Source organism: Anomaloglossus baeobatrachus, chromosome 12, assembly GCF_048569485.1.
Source record: "Anomaloglossus baeobatrachus isolate aAnoBae1 chromosome 12, aAnoBae1.hap1, whole genome shotgun sequence".
In the NCBI taxonomy this organism is placed as follows: Eukaryota; Metazoa; Chordata; class Amphibia; order Anura; family Aromobatidae; genus Anomaloglossus; species Anomaloglossus baeobatrachus.
The window spans coordinates 11,010,712-11,032,302 of record NC_134364.1 but is presented as its reverse complement, the minus strand read 5'-3'; the positions used below and the strand labels follow the sequence as shown (position 1 = coordinate 11,032,302).

The following is a 21,591-nucleotide window of genomic DNA, read 5'->3' as shown; positions in this document are numbered from 1 at the left end:
CTGTGGTACCTGAATTGGTAACATCTGTGATACATAACTAAATTTAGTTAACACAGAGCTTTTTAATAGGCTTTTACGTCCCATCCATGAGACAAATGGGGCTGACCATGAGGCTATTACTTTTAACGAAGATTTTAATAACGGGAAAAAGTATAGAGACTAAAGAAGGCCAATGTGAGCATATCTTTATTCCCAGGTATGCAAATTCAAACACTGCACTCTCATATAAGGTAAGATAGAAAAAGAAACCAACAGATTCGTTTTTTCAAAGTCAAAAAATGTTTTAGTATTTTTTATTTGTGAAGCAAATTCAAGTGGAGGGGGACGTTTCGACCTAAACGTAGGCCGCCTTCACGCCAATTTACACTGAAAAATGTTAAAACAAATGTAATCACTATTTATAATATACATTTTCACTTATCTAAAGACAATATACATATATACATAATAGTGAGAATTCCATGTCAGGATTGGATCTTTTTAGAAGACCGTACAATACATATCAACAGTTACCCAAGGATATAGATGAAGTGCAACAGCCTCAGTATGAAAAAAGTGAACAGCATACCTCCATAGAAGAAGAGAACTAATTCTTTGAGCTGAAAACTGCAAGTGCAGATAAAGGGGAGGGAACCCCGTGTCTTGCCTTTTTGTATTTTAGTCACGGAGAGCCAGTCCTGTGGACAAAGCGTATGTAAATGAGTGACCGTTATAGGTACGTCTGATAGCATACCTATGGTATGGTAGTGGGCAAATGTATTACGTTACCTGGATGATATTAATATAAGATCTCACAGTGTGAGTGTTCTGAAAGGGTTTGTAAGGGGCAGCCGTATAGGACTTGTGATCCCTTGGCATAAACCTCCAGTCCCTTAGTATGAAATAAAGAATAATGATCAATACCTCAGGAGAATTTGTCAACAGGCATGTAAATCATTTGAATGCCTTCCTCAAAGAATTTTCTATAATCAAATCAGCAAATATAAGGATGATATGACGATCTGTCCAAGGTATAACATAATTTGTGGTTGTCCCAAAGTGTGTGACCTGTAGATCAGGGAATGTATATGACTAGGCATCATATGTTAAAAATAAAAATACGCTCAATTACCTTATTGGACTTCACATGGAGTTTTTTACTATAGTTTTTACTATGTGATGAGCCAAATCCTGTGGTTTGTAGTGCCTTTAGGGAAATGGGAATTAATTACAAGTTTGTATCCATGTGTGGACATAACAATATGTCATATTTGATTGATTCGTTTATGGCAGTAATGCAGATTCCATTTTTCACATTTCACTCTTACATATAGCTATTGGATTTTTCAAGTCAGTATTCACACAGCAGTTTCTGCTATTTCATGTATTCCCCTTACATAGTCACTGGTGTGCATACCTTATCTCCCCATAGTGATGTTTTTTAGGTTTTTGCACCCAGTTCGGACTTAGGAATAACGTTTGGAACACCATTCTATTTGTTGGACATAACAATATGTCATATGGTGTCATTACCTTAGGACTGTAGTGATTATTTAAAGCCACGTGTTGCAAGGAATTGCTGATAGGTGATTTGCTACCATCTGGAAGTGAGTGTTAGTAACAGGAGTTAGTATATTTCAGTTAGGATTGGAGAGAGTCTCCAGGAGCAGCACATATTACCTGTGTAGTCCTCATTCAGTGAATTTACAAGAAAAAGGGGGGTCCCTCTATAGGGTAAGGAACTTAGTGCATGGTTAGTGGTTTATAAAAAGGGGCACAATCGGAATGAAGGGTTCAATCGGAGACATACCTGGTGTGCCGTCTTCCCAGACTGTGGCAAAATGCGGTGTGTGGCTGGGCTTGCAGGCTATTTAACTCTGCAGCCCGGAAATAGCGTTAGACGCCCGAGCATGCGCAGTAGTGATCTGCGCTTGAATTAGGGCATAAAGGGTACCGTTAGGTATGTAATAGGAGCTCCCGCGCATGCGCAGTACGCAAACCTGTATACAGAAGAGTCTAATAGTGCTGGGAAGACGTTTATTGTGCTTCTGAGTGATTTGGCTGTATGGCTGTTGCAAAGAGTGGTTAGGGGAGCGAAAATTGGGAATATGTAGGAAAATAGAATCCTAGGGAGAGTTGTAAAAAGGGGAAAAGAATAGAGAGCAAAATTGTTGATATATTATAACAAACATAGCAGATGCACAAGAACAGGAATATATCAATTAGGGATGCAATATTTAGGGTACCTGATCCATATAGAAGTTGTTTAGAGTAATACATTCCAACATCTAATGAGTCATATGCAAATATTTTGAAATACATAATACAGATATGGCCTAAAGGGAAGGTTAGATTAATTTATACACAGCAAGGGTCCCAATATGCTATGCAGTGCATAACCATAACTATATTGTTAGTGCTATATAGAGTGCTGGTTTATACATTACCGTCTATCAGTGAATATATCATGGAAGCAGAAAAGGTGATGGTGCCAATTCTTAGGTTTTCTGTAAGGAATATCACGATAGGATTAGTATAGAGCTGAACATGTCATGCGTTCTGACAAAGAAAATAGTGTTATAATTATAATGGCCAATCAATCTCTCTATTGAGCCCTTTTGGTGTTAAGGTTTGCAATTTATGGATCCAGAAGCTTTCCCGCTTTTTTAGGAGCTCAATATGGTTGCCCCCATGTCTAGGCCTATGTACCTTGTCAATAACTTGATATCGCAATTGTGCTACATTGTGTTTGGCCTCGTGGAAATGGTGGGGGATGGGGAGCCATAGAACTAAGAGAAAAAACGGTGTGCAAATTACCAGGGATACACCTGTATAACAATACAAAAAAGGTCTTTATAACATATTATGTAGACACAAACATGTTAAAACCACTTAAAAAGGCATATAAAGCCTATATGAATCATATTTATCCCCTGTAAAGGATAAAAAACAACCCCCTGGCACAATAAAGAGATCACAAGGTTAACCCAGTAAGGCTGTAGCTAATACATAGGAGATCCTAGTAGTACAGCATTATAGTGGATTTAAGTGTGTTGGATTAAACAGCAAATGTAATTACACAGAATAGTATAACCACCAAATACCATAGATCACAATAGCAGTACAAGGTATCAATATAGGTAGCAGCCCAGATAGCATAGAGCTGATGTAGACATATTAGAATACACAAAAAAAAACACTTGCATACAGTAAAACAATCACCAGATGACAAGGATCATGATATCAATACAAGGTATTAGCATGGATAGCAGCCAAGGAAATACAAAGACCCTAGGATGACCAGATTACCAGCCCATACTGAGGACACCATGTAGAGGTTCAAATAATAGCCAGGGTGGGGTAGAGAAGTCCCCACTCGTATCGCTGTCCCCTAGGACAGCTTCATCAGGGGTAGAATGTGCCCACATAAAGGGCTGGGGTTTAAATAACCCAAAACATTAATGTGACAGCTGTTTGAAAACTCACCTAATGGTAAAGAACGCCACGTTCAGCGTGTGCCCGGCGTCCCGGAAGTCACACGCACGCTAACCAGGGTAAATTGATTTAAATCACGCCGATTTAAATCATGATTTAAATCACTGATTTAAATCAAAAGGTTTTTTTTTTAATATAAATCACGATTAAAATGAGAAGTGAGAGCAGTGTGCATGTGCGCCCATAGTTACACGGACGAAACTAGGGGCAACGATCTAACGCCAGGGTGAGGGGGGGACCCCAAAGTAAGTAAAAATCTTTTTTGTTTTACTATATGGCAATAGGTAGGTGTTTAAAAGCAGCATGTCTTAATTGTATAAACTATTAATAGCCTCCACATTTTGTTCATACTGCCCCTTTAATTCCACACTTCTAGCTTGGTTTCAGTTTTGGTTTAGTTTCTTTTTCCCTGCATTCAGTTGACATGCCCAAACTTGTTGGATAGTCAGTAGTACTTGGCTCAGGCTGTAGTAACATCAGCAGTGCTTGGCTCAGGCTGTAGTAACAATCAAACTTCATAAGTGATCTGTGTGAGCCATGGCAGCAGGTCGTAAGAGAGACCCTATTTGGGTTCATTTTGTTGAGATGCCAGCAGCAGATCTTGGAAAGAAAGGTGCAAGAGCAAAGTGCAAATACTGTCAAAAGGATATCCAAGGACTTGTTTGCCGTTTGAAATCACATTATGAAAACTGCAACCAGAAGGGAAATGAAGATGTTGATAGTGATACAACTAATGTCAATGAACCCCCACAGCTTCTTATGCACCAGGAGCCTAGTACTAGTGGTAAGTCTGGCAATTAATTTACAACCTATTTTTTTAACAGAAATGCAGAAAGCTACTGCAACCATAGCTGATGCCACAGAAGTTTGGAAAGATTTAGAAGGTTCTCTAGATCTCTTGAACCTCTCAAACAATGTAAAGGTTGCAATACAGCACCACAAGGACCAAGCATTAAAAGAAGAACACTATTTAGCCAATATCTTGCATCCCATCTACAGAGGGAAAAAATTATCTGAGGCGGAAATCAACTCTGCAATGGAGTGGCTCGCCAATACTAACCATGACATTGTGGCAACTGTGCTGAAATTGAAGTGTGAATCTGCACCATTTCAAAAATACATGTTTGCAGATAACGTCGTTAATGAACTAAAACCACTGGACTGGTGGAAGTCGCAATCACTTGTTCTTCCAGCAAAGATAATAAATCTAGCTACTCAGCTACTGACTGCATCGGCTTCATCCGCAGGAGTAGAGAGATTGTTTTCTTCATTTGGTTTTGTGCACACAACAGTCCGAAACCGCTCAGGAACTGCTAAAGCAGGACAACTGGTTTTCCTATTAAAAGTCCTAAATAAACAGTAGGCTTAAAGGACTGATGTATTCACTGAAGATGTTTGCTTACTTTAAACGTTAGAGATAGGCTATTGTTAAAAAGTACTTACTCTCTGTAGTTCAATTCTGAGTGTTTAATAGTGCAAATAAAAATTATTAGGTTTCATAATCAACTGTTTTAATATTTTTATTTGTGTAAAACAATTAGATTTGCAAAAAGACAAAGTTTTGCTTGTGTACAACTTGATTAAAAAATCTGATTTAAATCAAATGATTTAAATCAAAAAAATCTGATTTAAATCAAAAAAATCTGATTTTTTTTGATTTTTTTTAAAAAAATCAAGATTTTTATCCACCCTGACGCTAACGTCCAATCAGGGAGAGTAAAAGAATTGTTGAGTGTTTTCGGGCACCGCGCATGCGCGGGACTCCGAAAACATGGCGGCCGCCATGTATGGAGACAAATGCTCAAAAGTGCCTTTTTCCAGGGAAAAAGTGATATTCTGTATCAGAAATACCTTATTTTTAGGGTCCCCCCTCAAAATATAGGATAGGTGAAAAGCAAATTGACCAAGTTACCAAGAGCAAGGAAAACAGACAGTTTTAAATAGTGTCTAGATCCCTCCCATTCATAAATCGCTCAAATCTGGGCCCATATAATCTAGAAAAGAATTTAATTATATTAAATATTATATGCATATAGTAAAATCACCAGGGTAGCTCCCCAATTAATGGAATATGGATCCCCCCCAACATATAGTTTGCATACAAAAATTACATACATTTTATTTTTCTTTTCTTTTCAAGGCCCAGACTAAAGAAAGTTACAAATGTGAAGTAAACCACTTATGCCTAACACCAACCAGGATCACCCAGAGTCCCAAACAGAGGGAAAAAAAAAATCACCTCTGTTTGTAGAACCCCGTAAACAGCAGATCCTCATTTATACCAAATGGGGCAAGACAATTTAATTGGAAAATCCAGGCCGATTCACATCTAAGAAGATCCAAGGTGGTATTACCACCTCTAATATTGACTTTGATTTTTTCCAGTCCAAGGATCCTTATGTTAGAAGTCCGCCCGCCATGTTCCTTTTAAGAAGTGCATAGCCACTGATGATATAGTTTTTCCTTTTTCAAGATCCACTTTCGCTGTTCCAATGGTAGATAGATGTTGCTGTATCCGTTTCCGAAGCTCTTGTCCGGTTTGTCCGACATATATTTTGGGGCATCCGCAAATCAGTCCATAGACCAAATTCCTAGTCCTACAGTTGAAAAAACCGCGGGGACTCTGTAGAGATGGAAACATGGTACAAAAGATTAGGTCTCTTGCTAGCATGAGGGGACAAATACTGCAATTACCGCATGGATAGGAACTTTCAACGGAAAAGCCCCCATTCGTTCTTTTTGTGGGTCTGCAGAAGTAACTGGCTGTAAGACAATCCTTGAGGTTTCTAGCCCTCCTGGCCACCATACCCGGTACATCAGAGATAAATTTAGTGAGTGCTTGTTCACTTTGCAGGATTCCCCAATTTTTCTGCAATATATGGCGTAACTCTGACCACTGATTATTATACACAGTAATAATGCTAGTCTTGTATTCTGCTCTAGTTTGATCTTGTTTAGCCAGTACATCTCTCCTATCCCTAGAAGCAGAATGTTGAAAGGCCTGGGAGATTACCTTTTTAGGATATCCTCTTGCCAAGAATCTTTTAGTCAGATCTTGGGATTGTGCGTAGAAATCTTCCTCCCTGCTGCAATTCCTTCGAAGGCGTAAAAATTGACCCTTCGGGATTCCCCTACGTTGGTGCGCTGGATGGAAACTTGAATAGTGTAAAAGACTAATAACTGAGGTCGGTTTCCAGAAAAGGTCCATTACGAGTCTTGAGTTCAGCACGGAAACCTTCAAATCCAGAAAATCAACTGTGGTAAGTGATAGATGGGATGTGAGAAAAATATTGAGTGAGTTATTATTCAATTCCGTAATAAACTCCTCACAATCCCCCCCACGACCCAGTCCATAGCATAAAGACATCATCCAGATATCTAAACCACCTGTAAACGTGTCTTCCATAGTTGGTCATATTCCGGACTCTCGTCTCCTCCCACCATCCGAGAAATATGCCAGCATAAGAGGGGGCACAGCGCGCCCCCATCGCGGTCCCTGACACCTGCTTATAGAAGACCCTGTCGAACACAAAATAGTTCAAATTAATGATCATAGATAATAGGTTCAACAGGAATTCATCATGTTCTCTAGATCCCGTACCATTCTTGGTCAAAAAGTATGAAACCGCCCCCACACCCAAATCATGTCTGATATTGGTGTAAAGGGACTCTACGTCCATAGTTACCAAAATGGTACCTTCTGGAATGTCGAGATCTTCCAGGCGTGTGATGAGGTCCGCCGAGTCCCTGATGTAAGAATCCAACTGAAGGGCAATGGGCTGTAAATAGAAATCTAAGTAAAGACATGACTGTTCAAGAATCCCTCCTATTCCAGCAACAATCGGTCTACCTGGTGGATTAATCAAAGATTTATGCACCTTCGGGAGCATGTAGAAGGTTGGAATCGTTGAGTACTTGGTCGTAAGAAATTCGAGTTCCCTTTTGGTAATAATTCCTTGATGATGTGCATGAATCAGAAGACGGTCCATCTTGGATTTAAAAATCAAGGTAGGGTCAGAAGGGAGAGGTTGGTAAATATCTCGATTAGATAGTTGGCGTTTAGCCTCATCAATGTACATGTTCACAGGCCATAAAACAATGTTACCCCCCTTATCTGCCTCTTTTATTACTAGGTCCTTATTCTCTCTAAGGTTCCGTAGAGCTCTTTTTTTCTTCAACAGAGATGTTATTCTGTCTGTTGTTGTCTATTTTGAGAGCACGTATATCTCTACATACGGAATCAAAAAAGATCTGGACCGCAGGGAAGAGAGAGAGACGGGGGGTAACTTGCGAAGGCAATCTGCCTGTAAAGGTTCTCTTACCCTGGGGGTCATTTTGCTCCTCCATCAATTGGGGAGCCATAGTTTCTCACATCTGATGGTGGACTTATGGCTGGCAATTCGGTCTCCCACATGTTGAATGGTCTCTCCGACATATAGTAGGCCGCAAGGGCATTTGATTATATATACCACGAAGTTACTCTCGCATGTGAAGTACTCCTTAATCCGGAAACTTTTACCTGATCTGGGATGTGTGAAATGGTCCCCTTTTTTATTACATTCGAGCAAGACTGGCAGTTGAGGCACGGGAAAGTGCCAGTGCGTTTGGGTGCTAAGAATGTTTGTGGGCTCAATTTATCACTGCCAATATCGGCCCTAATTAGAGTCTTTTATATTTTGGGGTCTCCTTTTGCACATAAGTGGAGGAAGTATAAACGATCCTATTGTTGGGTATGCCTTCTTTAGTAGTGGCCAATGGTAGGTAATAAACTTGGGGGGCCACTTAAAGGGGTATTTATTTCTTAGGGTATCCATTGTTGCTTGAGGGAGCTGTATACCCAAAGCCTCCGATTTGTCCAAATTAATTTTGAAATTTCACAGTGAGCCAAAATGTTTGAAGATATCCAAGATAGCCGGAAATTCATTGAGGGGTTCCGTCAACAGGAGAAGGTCGTCGGCGAAGGCTGCCGCTTTGTGTAGTTCCAGCTATGGAAGCCCCTTTATTGTCTGGATGCTGTCGGATTCATTGAATGAGGGTCTCCATCACTAAGATGAACAGAGATGGAGAAAGCGGGCAGCCCTGCCGAGTTCCATTGTTAATGTTGAATGGGCTAGAAAGATCCCCATTTATCCTAATACGCGCTGTCGGGTGTGTATACATCTGAAAAATTGCTATGAATGGGATAGGAAAGGCGAAGTGCCGTAGTGTTTCTCTCATAAATATCCAATCGATCCTGTCAAAAGCCTTTTCTGCATCAGTGCCTAATAGTACTAAGGGTCTGCGGTGAATAAGGGCATGCTGCATTAGATGGAGTATGCGTATGGAGTTATCTCGTCCCTCTCTTCCCTTCACAAAACCCACTTGTTTGGGCGAGATAAGTGTAGGTAGAATGGTACTTAAACTGTGTGCTACAAGGCTCGCAAATAATTTCAAATGATTATTCAACAGTGAAATCGGTCTGTAGTTGCTACAGATTTCAGGGTCTTTTCCCTCCTTATGTATGAGGGTAATATGTGCTTCTAATGACTGTTTTGGAAAAGGGGAGCCCTGTAGCACAGCATTAAAGAGGTGAAGGAGATGAGGGAGTAGAGTTTCTTTAAAGGTCTTGTAATAAGAGATTGGGAGGCCATCTGGGCCAGCGCTTTTCCCTGTGTGGCACTTTGACAGGATCGACTGGAGCTCCTCAATAGAAAATGGCCTGTTCAGGTTTGTTATATGGGTTGTGTTGAGCGTTGGAAGACATAGTTCTGACAGAAAAGAGATTATGTCCCGTTGTCTTTTATCTGCTTGTTCTGGTGTCTCATGCTCTCGAATGTGATACAAGGAGGAGAAATATCTGCTAAAGGCATCAGCAATAGCTTCAGTGTCTGCAAGTTTTTTTGTTGTTTGAATCTTTTAAAGAATAAATGTACGTACGTGCTTTCCTTTTTTTGATCAGGGAAACCATAAGCTTAGATACTTTGTCTCCATGTCCAAAGAGGCGATTCCTCCAGTTAATGTAAAACTTTGCAGACTGTTTAAGATATCTCTGAGCCTTTGTCTTAATTGTGTTAAGGGATTGAGGATGTTTGGTGACGGAGAGGTTTTATGTTGCAGTTCCATTTTTTTTGTATCTCGGAATACAATGATGCCACCTAATCTTTTCTGGATTTATTTAAGAACGAGGATATGGAGATAAACTCTCCGCATATTACTTCCTTGTGCGCTTCCCACACTGTTGGAAAAGGGACTGTGTATCTTGAGTGTTAATATCAAAGTAATTTTTCCGGGCTTTCGTAACACGTGTCTTATACTGAGATTGAGACGAGAGATTCATTTAGTCTCCATGTCCTGTTCCGGACCCTCTCCCCAAGTGTGATTCCCAGTTTTAAGATAGATTGGACTGAGTGGACGCTAGTAATAAGTTTGGCATGTATCATGGAAAGAGCTAAGAAAGGAACAAATATGTAGTCAATTTGGCCATATGAATTTTGTGCAGGTGTGTAATGAGAGTAATCTTTTTGTTGGGTGGAGGTGTCTCCAGGCATCGACCAGTTGGGCCGAATGCAAGGATTTATGTATACGCAGCAGCGCCTTTTTTAGGAATAGAGCAGGGGTGGGGAACCTCCGGCCCGCGGGCCGCATGCGGCCCGCCATGACCTTTTATGTGGCCCCCGGGCAGATTCCCGGGGGAGGCAGTGCTGGTGCTGTCACCGCAGTTTGCTGCCGCCGGCCCTTTAAATCCACACATTGCTGTTTGTGCTGCAATGTGTTCTCCCGTCGGCCAGTGCCAATTGTGGGCGGGTCTACAGCAGCCTCAGCTTCCAGCCTTGTGTGTCCGCCCCCTGCCCTCCGGAGATCAGTGCCTGCCTTCTCCTTCTGATGCAGTGTCCGGCTCCTGCACTCCGGTGATGTGAGTGCAATTCTGCTGTGAGTCCAGCGCCGACCCTCTGCTGCTATGTGCCCTGCCCAATGCTTTGTGCCTCCTCACACCAGTTCTGTAAACCTTCACCCCCAGAGTTGCATGAAACTCTCAGCGCAGTGTGGCCCCCAATGTCGTGTGTGCACCCCTCCCCCAGTCCTGTGTGCAGCCCATCACCCAGTAGTCCTGTTTGCACCCCCCCAATCCTGTGTGCACCCCTCCCCCAGTCCTGTGTGCAGCCCCCCAATGTCCTGTGTGCACCCCCACACAATCCTATGTGCAGCCCATCACCCAGTCCTGTGTGCACCCCCCAGTCCTGTGTGCACCCCCCAGTCCTGTGTGCACCCCCCAGTCCTGTGTGCACCCCCCAGTCCTGTGTGCACCCCCCAGTCCTGTGTGCAGCCCCCCCCAGTCCTGTGTGCAGCCCCCCCCGTCCTGTGTGCAGCCCCCCCCGTCCTGTGTGCAGCCCCCCCCGTCCTGTGTGCAGCCCCCCCCAGTCCTGTGTGCTGCCCCCCCCAGTCCTGTGTGCTGCCCCCCCCAGTCCTGTGTGCTGCCCCCCCCAGTCCTGTGTGCTGCCCCCCCCCAGTCCTGTGTGCTGCCCCCCTCCAGTCCTGTGTGCTGCCCCCCCCAGTCCTGTGTGCTGCCCCCCCCAGTCCTGTGTGCTGCCCCCCCCAGTCCTGTGTGCTGCCCCCCCCAGTCCTGTGTGCTGCCCCCCCCAGTCCTGTGTGCTGCCCCCCCCAGTCCTGTGTGCTGCCCCCCCCAGTCCTGTGTGCTGCCCCCCCCAGTCCTGTGTGCTGCCCCCCCCAGTCCTGTGTGCTGCCCCCCCAGTCCTGTGTGCTGCCCCCCCCAGTCCTGTGTGCTGCCCCCCCCCAGTCATGTGTGCTGCCCCCCCCCAGTCATGTGTGCTGCCCCCCCCCAGTCATGTGTGCTGCCCCCCCCAGTCATGTGTGCTGCCCCCCCCAGTCATGTGCTGCCCCCCCCAGTCATGTGCTGCCCCCCCCCAGTCATGTGCTGCCCCCCCCCAGTCATGTGCTGCCCCCCCCCGTCCTGTGTGCTGCCCCCCCCAGTCGTGTGTGCAGCCCCCCCAGTGATGTCTGTGCCTCCCCCCCCAGTGATGTCTGTGCCTCCCCCCCCAGTGATGTCTGTGCCTCCCCCCCCAGTGATGTCTGTGCCTCCCCCCCAGTGATGTCTGTGCCTCCCCCCCAGTGATGTCTGTGCCTCCCCCCCCAGTGATGTCTGTGCCTCCCCCCCAGTGGTGTCTGTGCCTCCCGCCCCCCCAGTGGTGTCTGTGCCTCCCGCCCCTCCAGTGGTGTCTGTGCCTCCAGCCCCTCCAGTGGTGTCTGTGCCTCCAGCCCCTCCAGTGGTGTCTGTGCCTCCAGCCCCTCCAGTGGTGTCTGTGCTCCCAGCCCCGCGTGTGGTGTCTGTGCCCCCAGCCCCGCGTGTGGTGTCTGTGCCCCCAGCCCCGCGTGTGGTGTCTGTGCCCCCTAGCCCCGCGTGTGGTGTCTGTGCCCCCAGCCCCATGCCCCCAGTTAATTAATTGCTTCACCCAATATAGCAGGGTCATTTAAACATTGATAATTTTGTGCGGCCCCCGAAGGTTGGTAGAAATTTCCAAATGGCCCCCGACAGAAAAAAGGTTCCCCACCCCTGGAATAGAGGATCTGTTTGTGGAGGAATAAAGTTCCAGATTAAGGGCCACATTTATATCACCTCCCAGGATGAACGTACCCTCAATAAAATGTTTAGCTTCCTTCAAAACCTTTGATATCCAGACATCCTGCTTAGTGTTCGGGGCATAGATATTTCCTATTGTTACTAGTGTATGTGCTATTTTCCCTTTGATAAATACAAATCTGTCCATATTGTCTGAAAAGGTATCCAGCAATTGAAAGGGTGTGTGTTTTGAGAAGGCAATGGCTACTCCCCTGGCTTTTTCGTAGTGGAGTATGAGTGGAACCATGTGTTGTAAAAGGCTTTATCAATGTTCGGTGACTTCTCTAGCATAAAGTGCATTTCTTGTAGCAGAAGTATGTCTATCTTTTCTTTTTTAAGGTGGGCTAGAATTTGTGAGCGCTTGACGGGAGAGTTAAGGCCTCTTACATTGTTAGGCTATGTGCGCACGTTGCGTAATATCATGCAGTTAAGCTGCGATCTGCACCGCAGCGTAACTGCATGCGTCCTGCGTCCCCTGCATAATCTATGGAGATTATGCAGGAGCTGTGCGCACGTGGCGTCTTAGAGCGCAGCGCTTCGGCTGCTGCCCGAAGCGCGCGTTCTAAGAAGTGACACGTCACTTCTTTCCTGCGCTCTGCCTGCAGCACCCGCTCTGTCTATGGGAGGAGCTGCAGTCATAGCGCATGAAATCGGCTTTTTTTTTTCTTCACTACGGACTGTTTTTGCAGCGATTTGAAGCGCATGTGTGCTGTTCAAATCGCTGCAGAAATTTCTGCAGGGACAGTACACAACGTGCGCACATAGCCTAAGAGGCGAGTGTCAGCAGGTTGTGGTGTTTAGCCATAGTTAAACTGTGTGGATGCCCAGCTCAACCCACTCCCACCTTGGATCTCGAGCCAATGTAAAAGTGATACACAGAAAAAGGCAAAAGAGAGAGTATTAAGAGAAGGGGTATAGAGGGGGGAAGGAGTGGCATAGGAGAGGAGAATGGTGTGTGTATAGCAGTCTCTTCCTTCTGAACCGTAACCATGGGGGATTTCTTGGGGTTCATTCAAATAAGCGGACAATTTTGGTCTGCCAGGGAGAACCCAATAATTAAATATAACAATATATGCATAAGTTCAACCAAAATGAAAAACCTTTTAAATCTGTAGGATAAGAGGGAGAGAACAAGAGACAACAGGTCAAATATTCAAATTTGTCAGAGGTATACTCATCACATATGCAGTCTTTATTCAGATGGAACAGGCGCCTTCCGTCAAACAGCCTCGTGTCTGGTTTGACAGAGGTGGCCTGGTAGGTCTTCGTCCGGTGCGTTGACTTTTCGGATATTCCACGGTTTCCCATGGCTGCTGCGTGGGGAGTGGTGGAAGATGTAGAGCAGATTGGAGGAGATTCAGATCCGGAGTAGATCCTGGTGGGATGTCCAGTTCCGCGCAAAGGTTGGAGAAGTCCTTGGGAGATCTTGCAGTGAACTACTTCCCCTTGGCCGAGACCAAAATACCGAAGGGGAACAGCCAACGGAATTGTAATTGTTTCCTCAGTTCGTCCGTGAGGGGTTTAAGGAGGCGCCTCTTGGCTAATGTAGAAGGGGCTATGTCTTGGAAGATTGCAATGTTAGATCCTTCATGTTGGATGATAGGGTCTGATCTGGCTTTTTGGAAGATTTTGTCCTTAAGGCGGAAATCTAGGATTCGGCAGATAACCTCTCTGGGAGGATCGTTGGGATTGGGTTTTGGGCGTAGTGCTCTGTGCACCCTCTCTGATTTAACTGGTGTTTTTCTTCAGCATCCAAATAGTTTGAGAAGAGGGCAGTTAGTGTTTTAGAGATGTCCTCCGTGATTAGTTTCCAGAAGACCCCGTAGATTGTTGCGTCTGTTCCGGTTTTCCAGGTCCTCTATTGCGGCATAGATTTTATAGATGTGATCATCATGTATATGAAGGTTGGCTTCCAGCTCTTGGGCATATGATATGATGGCCGTCTGAGACTGCTCCAGCTCCTCCACTCTGTGACCCAGTTGGTGAATGTCACTTTTGATGTCAGATCTTTTGCCAGAGGTGCTAAGGCTGTTTTTAGTAATCTGGTAATAAATGCCCTGGAGATTGGCTTGTCTGGGCTATCAAGCAGTTCTGCTTCTGTGTCAGACATCTGAATTGTGGTGAGGTGTATGTTGTCCTCCTTTGCTCTGTTGTTTATTTTTCTGTTGCTTGTTTACGAATTTGTCCATCTTTCTTGTGGGGTTTGGATGCGTGATATACCTCTGATGCGTCTTTCTGGCCAAACTTAACCATGGTTTTATCCTGTTAATCTGTAGGTTGAGCTGGGGTTCTCCCAGGTAGCAGAGAGATTGATTTACTGCATTCCTCTAAGACCCAGTACCTGCTTGTCCGTTGAAATCAGATGCTTGGTTCTGGTGTATGTTCAGTGACCAGGCTTCCTGAGACAAGCAGTAAAGAGATCTATGTAAGGGGATATCTTCCTCTTATGTCCTACTTGCTAGGATGTAGATCGTTTCCTCTTCACAATATAATCAGGGGTGTCCCCTTTTAAGGCCACATCACACTAAGCAACATCGCTAGCAACATCGCGGCTGAGGCACAACTTTTGTGACGTAACAGCGATGTTGCTAGTGATGTCGCTGTGTATGACATCCAGCAACAACCTGGCCCCTGCTGTGAGGTCGCCGGTTGTTGCTGAATGTCCTGGACCATTTTTTTTAGTTGTTGCTCTCCGCTGTGAAGCACACATCGCGGTGTGTGACAGCAAGAGAGCAACAACTGAATGTGCAGAGAGCAGGAGCCGGCTTCTGCGGACACTGGTAACTACGGTAAACACCGGGAAACCAAGAAGCCCTGTCCTTGGTTACGCAATATTTACCTTCGTTACCAGCGTCCGCCGCTCTCACACTGTCAGTGCCCACTCCCTGCACGTGTAGTAGAGTACACATCGGGTAATTAACCCAATGTGTACTGTGGCTAGGAGAGCAGGGAGCCAGCGCTAAGCGGTGTGCGCTGGTAACCAAGGTAAATATTGGGTTGGTTACCCGATATTTACCTTAGTTACCAAGCGAAGCATGCTTCCACGTCGCTGCTGGCTAGGGGCTGGTCACTGGTGAGATCTGCCTGTGTGACAGCTCACCAGCAACCCGTGTAGCGACGCTCCAGCGATCCCTGCCAGGTCAGGTTGCTGGTGGGATCGCTGCTGCATCGCTAAAGTGTGACTGTACCCTAAAGGTCCAGTCACACTAAGCAACTTACCAGCGATCCCAACAACGATAGGGATCGCTGGTAAGTTGCTAGGAGGTTGCTGGTGAGCTGTCACACTGCGACGCTCCAGCGATCCCACCAGCAACCTGACCTGGCAGGGATCGCTGGAGCGTGGCTACACGAGTTGCTGGTGAGCTCACCAGCAACCAGTGACCAGCCCCCAGTCTCCTAGTTACAGCACACATCAGGTTAATTAACCCGATGTGTGCTGCAGCTAAATGTGCAGAGAGCAGGGAGCAGCGCACAATGCTTAGCGCTGGCTCCTTGCTCTCCTAGTTACAGCACACATCGGGTTAATTGCCTGATGTGTGCTGCAGCTAAATGTACACAGAGCAGGAGCCGGCACTGACAGTGAGAGCGGCGGAGGCTGGTATCAAAGGTAAATATCGGGTAACCAAGGACAGGGCTTCTTGGTTACCCGATGTTTACATTGGTTACCAGCCTCAGCAGAAGCTGGCTCCCTGCTCACTGCACATTAGTTGTTGCTGTCTCGCTGTCACACACAGCGATCTGTGCTTCACAGCAGGACAGCAACAACTAAAAAATGGCCCAGGACATTCAGCAACAACCAACGACCTCACAGCAGGGGCCAGGTTGTTGCTGGATGTCACACACAGCAACATCGCTAGCAACGTCACAAAAGTTGTTCGTTACCAGCGATGTTGCTAGCGATGTTGCTTAGTGTGACGGGGCCTTTAGTCACTGAGCACTGGATCTTATCTGGTTAATATTTGTTTAAGCTGATGCTAGGAGGAAAAGGGAGGTGTATGCCTGCAACTCTAGTTCTCTTTATGCAGTTGCTGCAGGTCTGACCCTGTTAATTTACGGGGTTCCTCTAGCCTTAGGCACCCCACAGCCCCCACCACCACCCATGCACTTAGCTGTCTGTCTCAAACAATGGTGCTGAAGGAGAGCTTTGTTCTTTGAACCTCCTCTTCTGGTATCTGCTCCTCAGTGTCACAAACAAGCTCTGCAGGACAGCGTTTCCCTGCTTCCAGTCACCAGCTCCAGGACTGGATCACATACGGTAGATAAGTCACCACAGGGGGGAGGATTGTTTGCAGTGGTGCTGCAGGTGATAAGGCCCTGTCGGCTATGGCCTCAGCAGCCGCTCACTAGCAGAAATCCCTGAGACAGTGACTCCTGGGCAGTTCAGGGAGATGAGAGGGGTCAGGAGAATGCTCGGTTTACCTCTGAGGGAGGAGGTTTGCTGGGAGCTATTGTGTGTCTGGGCAGCGCTTTCCTCCAGGCCGAGGCTTCCGCTTGTGGACTAGGCCGCAACTTCTACTCTCCACAGATAGCCCCAGGGCTTGCTGCACAGAGGGTCCCTCAATGCTGGGGTCACCGGAGGACAGGTCCCACCGCTGGGTGAGCTTTAAAATGCCTTTGGATTTTTTCACTTTTTAGCAGAGCTCTCCAGCCTCACGTCTGCTCCTTACTCCAGTCAGACCACGCCCCCCTCCAGATCATTTTTATCGTTCAAGCCCAAAGGGCCCATAGCATGGTATTTTATAATAGAATGTGCTTCCCTTTGGAGAAGTAATTTATGGGGGTCTCCACCTTTTGCTATTGTTTCAACCAGCTCTAAACCAGCAAATCTAAGTAAGTTGCAATCCGCATTGTGCGTTTCTTTCATATGGTTTATTAATTTTGTGGCTCCTATCCCTGAAAAAATTGAATTACAATGCTCTCTAAAGCGAACAAATAGTGGTCTAATTGTCTTTCCAATATAGTACTGTCCACATGGACAAAAGATCACAGACCACCATTTTTGTTTTGCATGTGACTGTTTTGTGGTGTGCCAAACATCACCTATTCTAAATGCCTTATCTGTAATGTGAAATCGGCAGAGCGAGCAACTGCCGCATTTATGGTTTCCCACTGGTCTCATACGATGTAGCCAAGGGTTAGGGGGAATATAGTGTCGCGGGCGGGGAGGGGACGCTGCGCTCACCCACTGCTCGGGTCCGGCGCTGCTACTGCTTGCTTGCTGGCTGCTCAGTGGCTCGAGCGGCGGGCCGGATCCCGGGGACTCGAGCGGCGCTCCTCGCCCGTGAGTGAAAAGGGGATTGGTTTTGGGGATTTATTTTCCGTGACGCCACCCACGGTTGTGGTGAGGTTGTGACACCACCGCTGCTCTGGACGGGGATCCCGGGAGCGATGACAGGGAGCAGCTTGGATGTTGGTTTCTTCCCCTCCGTGGGTAGGGGGATTGGTTGTCCCAGGGCCCGGTGAGGGAGGTATGCGTGGCAGGTGGGTTACGGGACCTGGTAAGATGCAGGGTCACGGGGCCAGCGCGGTGCCGCACGGCACAGTAGTACTCACTCAGCCAATGATGAATGCAAAGTCCTTGGTAAAACACACGGCTGGATGGACTGGGCCCACTGACTGCTGCGGTGGTTTCTGCTCCCGGAAGGTTGATGGGACCAGTCTTTCCCTGCACCTTTTAGAACGTTGTTGGTAATGATGGCTTCCCACCGGTAACCCGCTCCCCAGCTCGGATGGATGCTGAGGGAGCCCCTTTTGCCCGCAGGCTCTGGCCCTGGGAACTGTAGCCTTGGCGGTGACTGTGTTTCCCTTCACGGTTTGAGCTGTTGCCTTCTATTGGGTCTTGACTGCTGGGAAACCCTGGAGGTTCCCTTCGCTAACGGATTTGACCTTTCTAACGGCGACTCCTAGCCTGGTTGGGGTCCGTAGGCCCTGCCGAACGGTGCTGGCTTCTCTTTGTTTCCCGATCCGATACCGGCGGGCCACCGCCCGTCCCCGGTCCTTACGGTTCACTCCAATCGGCCTTTCCTGCAGACTGTCACCACCGTCTGCCAACCTTGCTGTTTGCCCAGGCCACGCACCCGGACACGGTCAGACAGTTGCTCCTTTGCTACTTCTCCAAACTACACTCCTCTCCCTTTCCCTCTCGGAACTTAACTCTAAACTGCACTGAACTTCCTCTTCCTGCCTCCAGGACTGTGAACTCCTCGGTGGGCGGAGACCAACCGCCTGGCTCCACCCCCTGGTGTGGACATCAGCCCCTGGAGGAAGGCAACAAGGATTTTGTCTGGCTTAGATGTGCCTAGCCGGGGTGTGGGGTGTGATGTTGTTGTTCCTGTGACGCCCTGGCTTGTCCAGGGCACCACAATAGCGTTTAACAGGCAGATCCCCTATATTTCTTGTGCGTCTGTGTAATTAAAGGCTTGTTATTTGCTATAACAGCTAATTCTTTTTCCTTTTCAATGATGTGCCAATTTTTGTTAATAGATCTAATTATTGTGTCCATTGGACCGTATTTAAAACTGAAAACAAAATGCTCTTGATTTTTATTACAAAGTTTTTGACTACCTTTATTATCAAAAGATGTTTTTCTAGATTTTTTATGAAGGATTTTTTCTTCAGCCCGTTTTTGTGCGCCATTTATTTCTGAGGGAGAATAACCTCGCTCTTGAAACCTCTGTTTGAGCTCATTCAGCTAATTTGGTCACATCATTGTTTATTCTGTATACTCTTAAAAATTGGCTAAAAGGTACGGATTTTAACACGTGTGCAGGGTGTGCACTATTGTGATGCAATAACATATTGACCGCTGTGGGCTTTCTATATAGTTCCCTTGTTATTTTACCTTCACATACAGACAACTTTACATCAAGAAATTCAATGCTCTGGTCTCCAAATAAATAAATGAAAAACATGTTCTATTTGTTGAATTTAAATGAGACAAATGACTTCAGGCTATCCCCATCCCATATAATTAAAGCGTCATCCACGAAACGCAGGTATTTTTTAATATGCTTTTATATACGGATTTTTTATATCCTATATTAGATCTTCCTCTACTGTTGCCAAAAATAAATTAGCTAAAGTGCTTGCAACTGGGGTCCCCATGGCCACTCCACTACGTTGCAAATACCAAGTATTACCAAAGTTGAAGGCATTATGGGTGAGTACCAGATGTAAAGCTTCTTCTATACATTTAATTTGAGCGGTTTTTTCCCTATTTTTACTAGTCTGTCCACTACGACCTCCACCGCTAATTGTTGTGGGATCCTAGTGAACAGACTTTCAATATCAAGGGATACCCACTTGAAAGATGTTTGCCATTCAAAATTGTCTAGATGATGGACTAAATCGTCCGTATCTTTTACATACGATGGAATACAGATTAACAACGGGTGTAGTAGCCAATCCAATTATTTTGATAATGGTTCTGTAAAAGAACCGATCCCCGACACGATGGGTCGACCAGGTGGTGTTGTTATAGATTTATGAATCTTAGGGACCGTATACCAGTGTGGTTTGCTAGGAAATAATGGCAACAATTTCTCTGCTCTATTTTTTTGACAAAAAGCCTGAAGTCACTTGTCTATTAAAAAATCCACGTAATTTTTCTTTAAATTTTGAGGTGGGATCACTTTTTAATACCTGATGTCTGTATTACCCAGCTGTGTCTGTGAAAATAATGTGTCTAGCAACACCGTAGCACCCCCTTTATCCGCTTTTCTGATGGTGAGATTTTCTAGTTGTTGGATTCTTTTCAAAGCTTTTAGCTCATTTTTAGATACATTATCTGGTAAGGTTGGATATTTTAAAGAACGCATTTCTCTCATTACAATCTCTTGAAAGAGGTCTATATTATTACCCTGTGTTGTGGGGGAAAGATTTTATACCGCCTGTAAAACCAGCTGTTTTTTGTTGTGTATCACTATTTTTTTTATTACTGAATACAGCGCTGTCTGCAGCACATTGCCTGTAATCTGCCTGTGCAGTATATTCCTGCCGCACACTTGGCTCCGTTCTGCCCATATTTTGGGGAGAATAAATCGGGGGCTTTTGTGTCTAGAATAAAGGTTGTCATATTTGTACCGTACATTATCTCTCTATAGTGCACCTCCCCTTTTCCCTGCGGGATTGTGGGTGCATACTCAACAATGCCGCTGAAGCCATGGGCCTAAGGTGCAGTGTGATTAGGTTGATGATTGTTACTGTCAGTATTTTGTATTAGTGACTGTAATCATTTTATATGAATACAGGACATTATTTTGTATTACTGTAATAAGTTTGTATACATACAGTAAATATTTTTGGGTTGTGGAACGAATTGTCTTCACTTCAATTATTTCCTATGGGAAAATTTGCTTTGATAGGAGTAACTTGGTTTAAGAGCTCCCAGAACTAATTATGCTCCTAATGCACTGTATATACAGACAGAAATACAGAAAACCCTGAGGAACTCACCGGACTGTCTCTGCCGCCTCTGCCGTTAAATCAGGATTGAAGGGAAAAAGATCACATTCACCTCTGTGCATTAAACTCCACCCCTGCACAGTAATCTCCGCCCATGCAGTGCTTGCCCCTGTGCAGTGAACTCTTCCCCCGCACAGTAATTTCCGTTTACAAGCTGCTTGCCTTTTTGCAATAAAAGCTACCCCCGCGCAGCATATTCCACACTTACCGTTCCGTGGCTGAGGGCTTATTCTTGATGACGGACCCCCTCAGCTCCAGGAATGCCATTAGCTGCTCCATCTGGGGGGGGGGGGAGCTGGAGTGACGCCAGCTCTTGGAATGAGATGATGCTGTAGCTTATTAGCACTTTTTTTATTGCTCTGGGCTTCTTCTACTAAAGCTTTGCGATCTGACTCGTTCGTATTCTTCTGGCACTTTCTCTGCAGGTGTCGGGGAATATATTCCTGTTTTGTGCATCAAAATTTGCAAGAATTAGACAGTAAATCCAATATGCACATAAATAAATTCTCAAAAGTATTCGGCTAAAATGTTACTTTATTGAGCAAAATTTGACATACAAAAATGCAAACATAGACAGTTTAAAACACAAATACAATCCTGCTGTTTACCAGAAGGTAGCAGGTTATTCAATCATAAACATGAACATGACCGTATATACCAACAGTGTGGCATTAAGATTGTATTTATTTATTGAGATTATAGGGTCATGTTCATAAATTTGCACTTGCAACCAAACATTTATAATTAGCTTGGGACTAGATGTGGTCCAATATGGTCACATACAAGATAGCAATTTATTACAGCACATATAGATCTTATATGGTGTATACTAGAAATACACATAGTGCTAAACTTGTGACCACAGTTTGCCGGTTTAGAACATGCAATGCTAATCTTGCTACCTTTCAGGTGTGAATAAAAGCATTTAGCATAGTGCATAAAGGCATCAATTGCATATACCTACCTACAAGCATAGAAAGTGTCCAATGAAGGGTTAATGCAACTTACACGGAGAGTAATCCAACCACGTCTGGTCACCT

General features: G+C 45.4%; 1 long non-coding RNA gene across 1 annotated transcript; it reads right to left on the bottom strand.

The window, feature by feature from the left end:
- Positions 1–797: 797 nt before the first annotated feature.
- On the bottom strand, positions 798–20,837 carry LOC142257857 (uncharacterized). Its single transcript, XR_012727668.1, has 3 exons — positions 20,760–20,837; positions 2,427–2,486; positions 798–871 (listed from the first exon to the last, which is right to left on the bottom strand). It is a non-coding gene; the product is annotated as an uncharacterized LOC142257857 (long non-coding RNA).
- Positions 20,838–21,591: the final 754 nt, after the last annotated feature.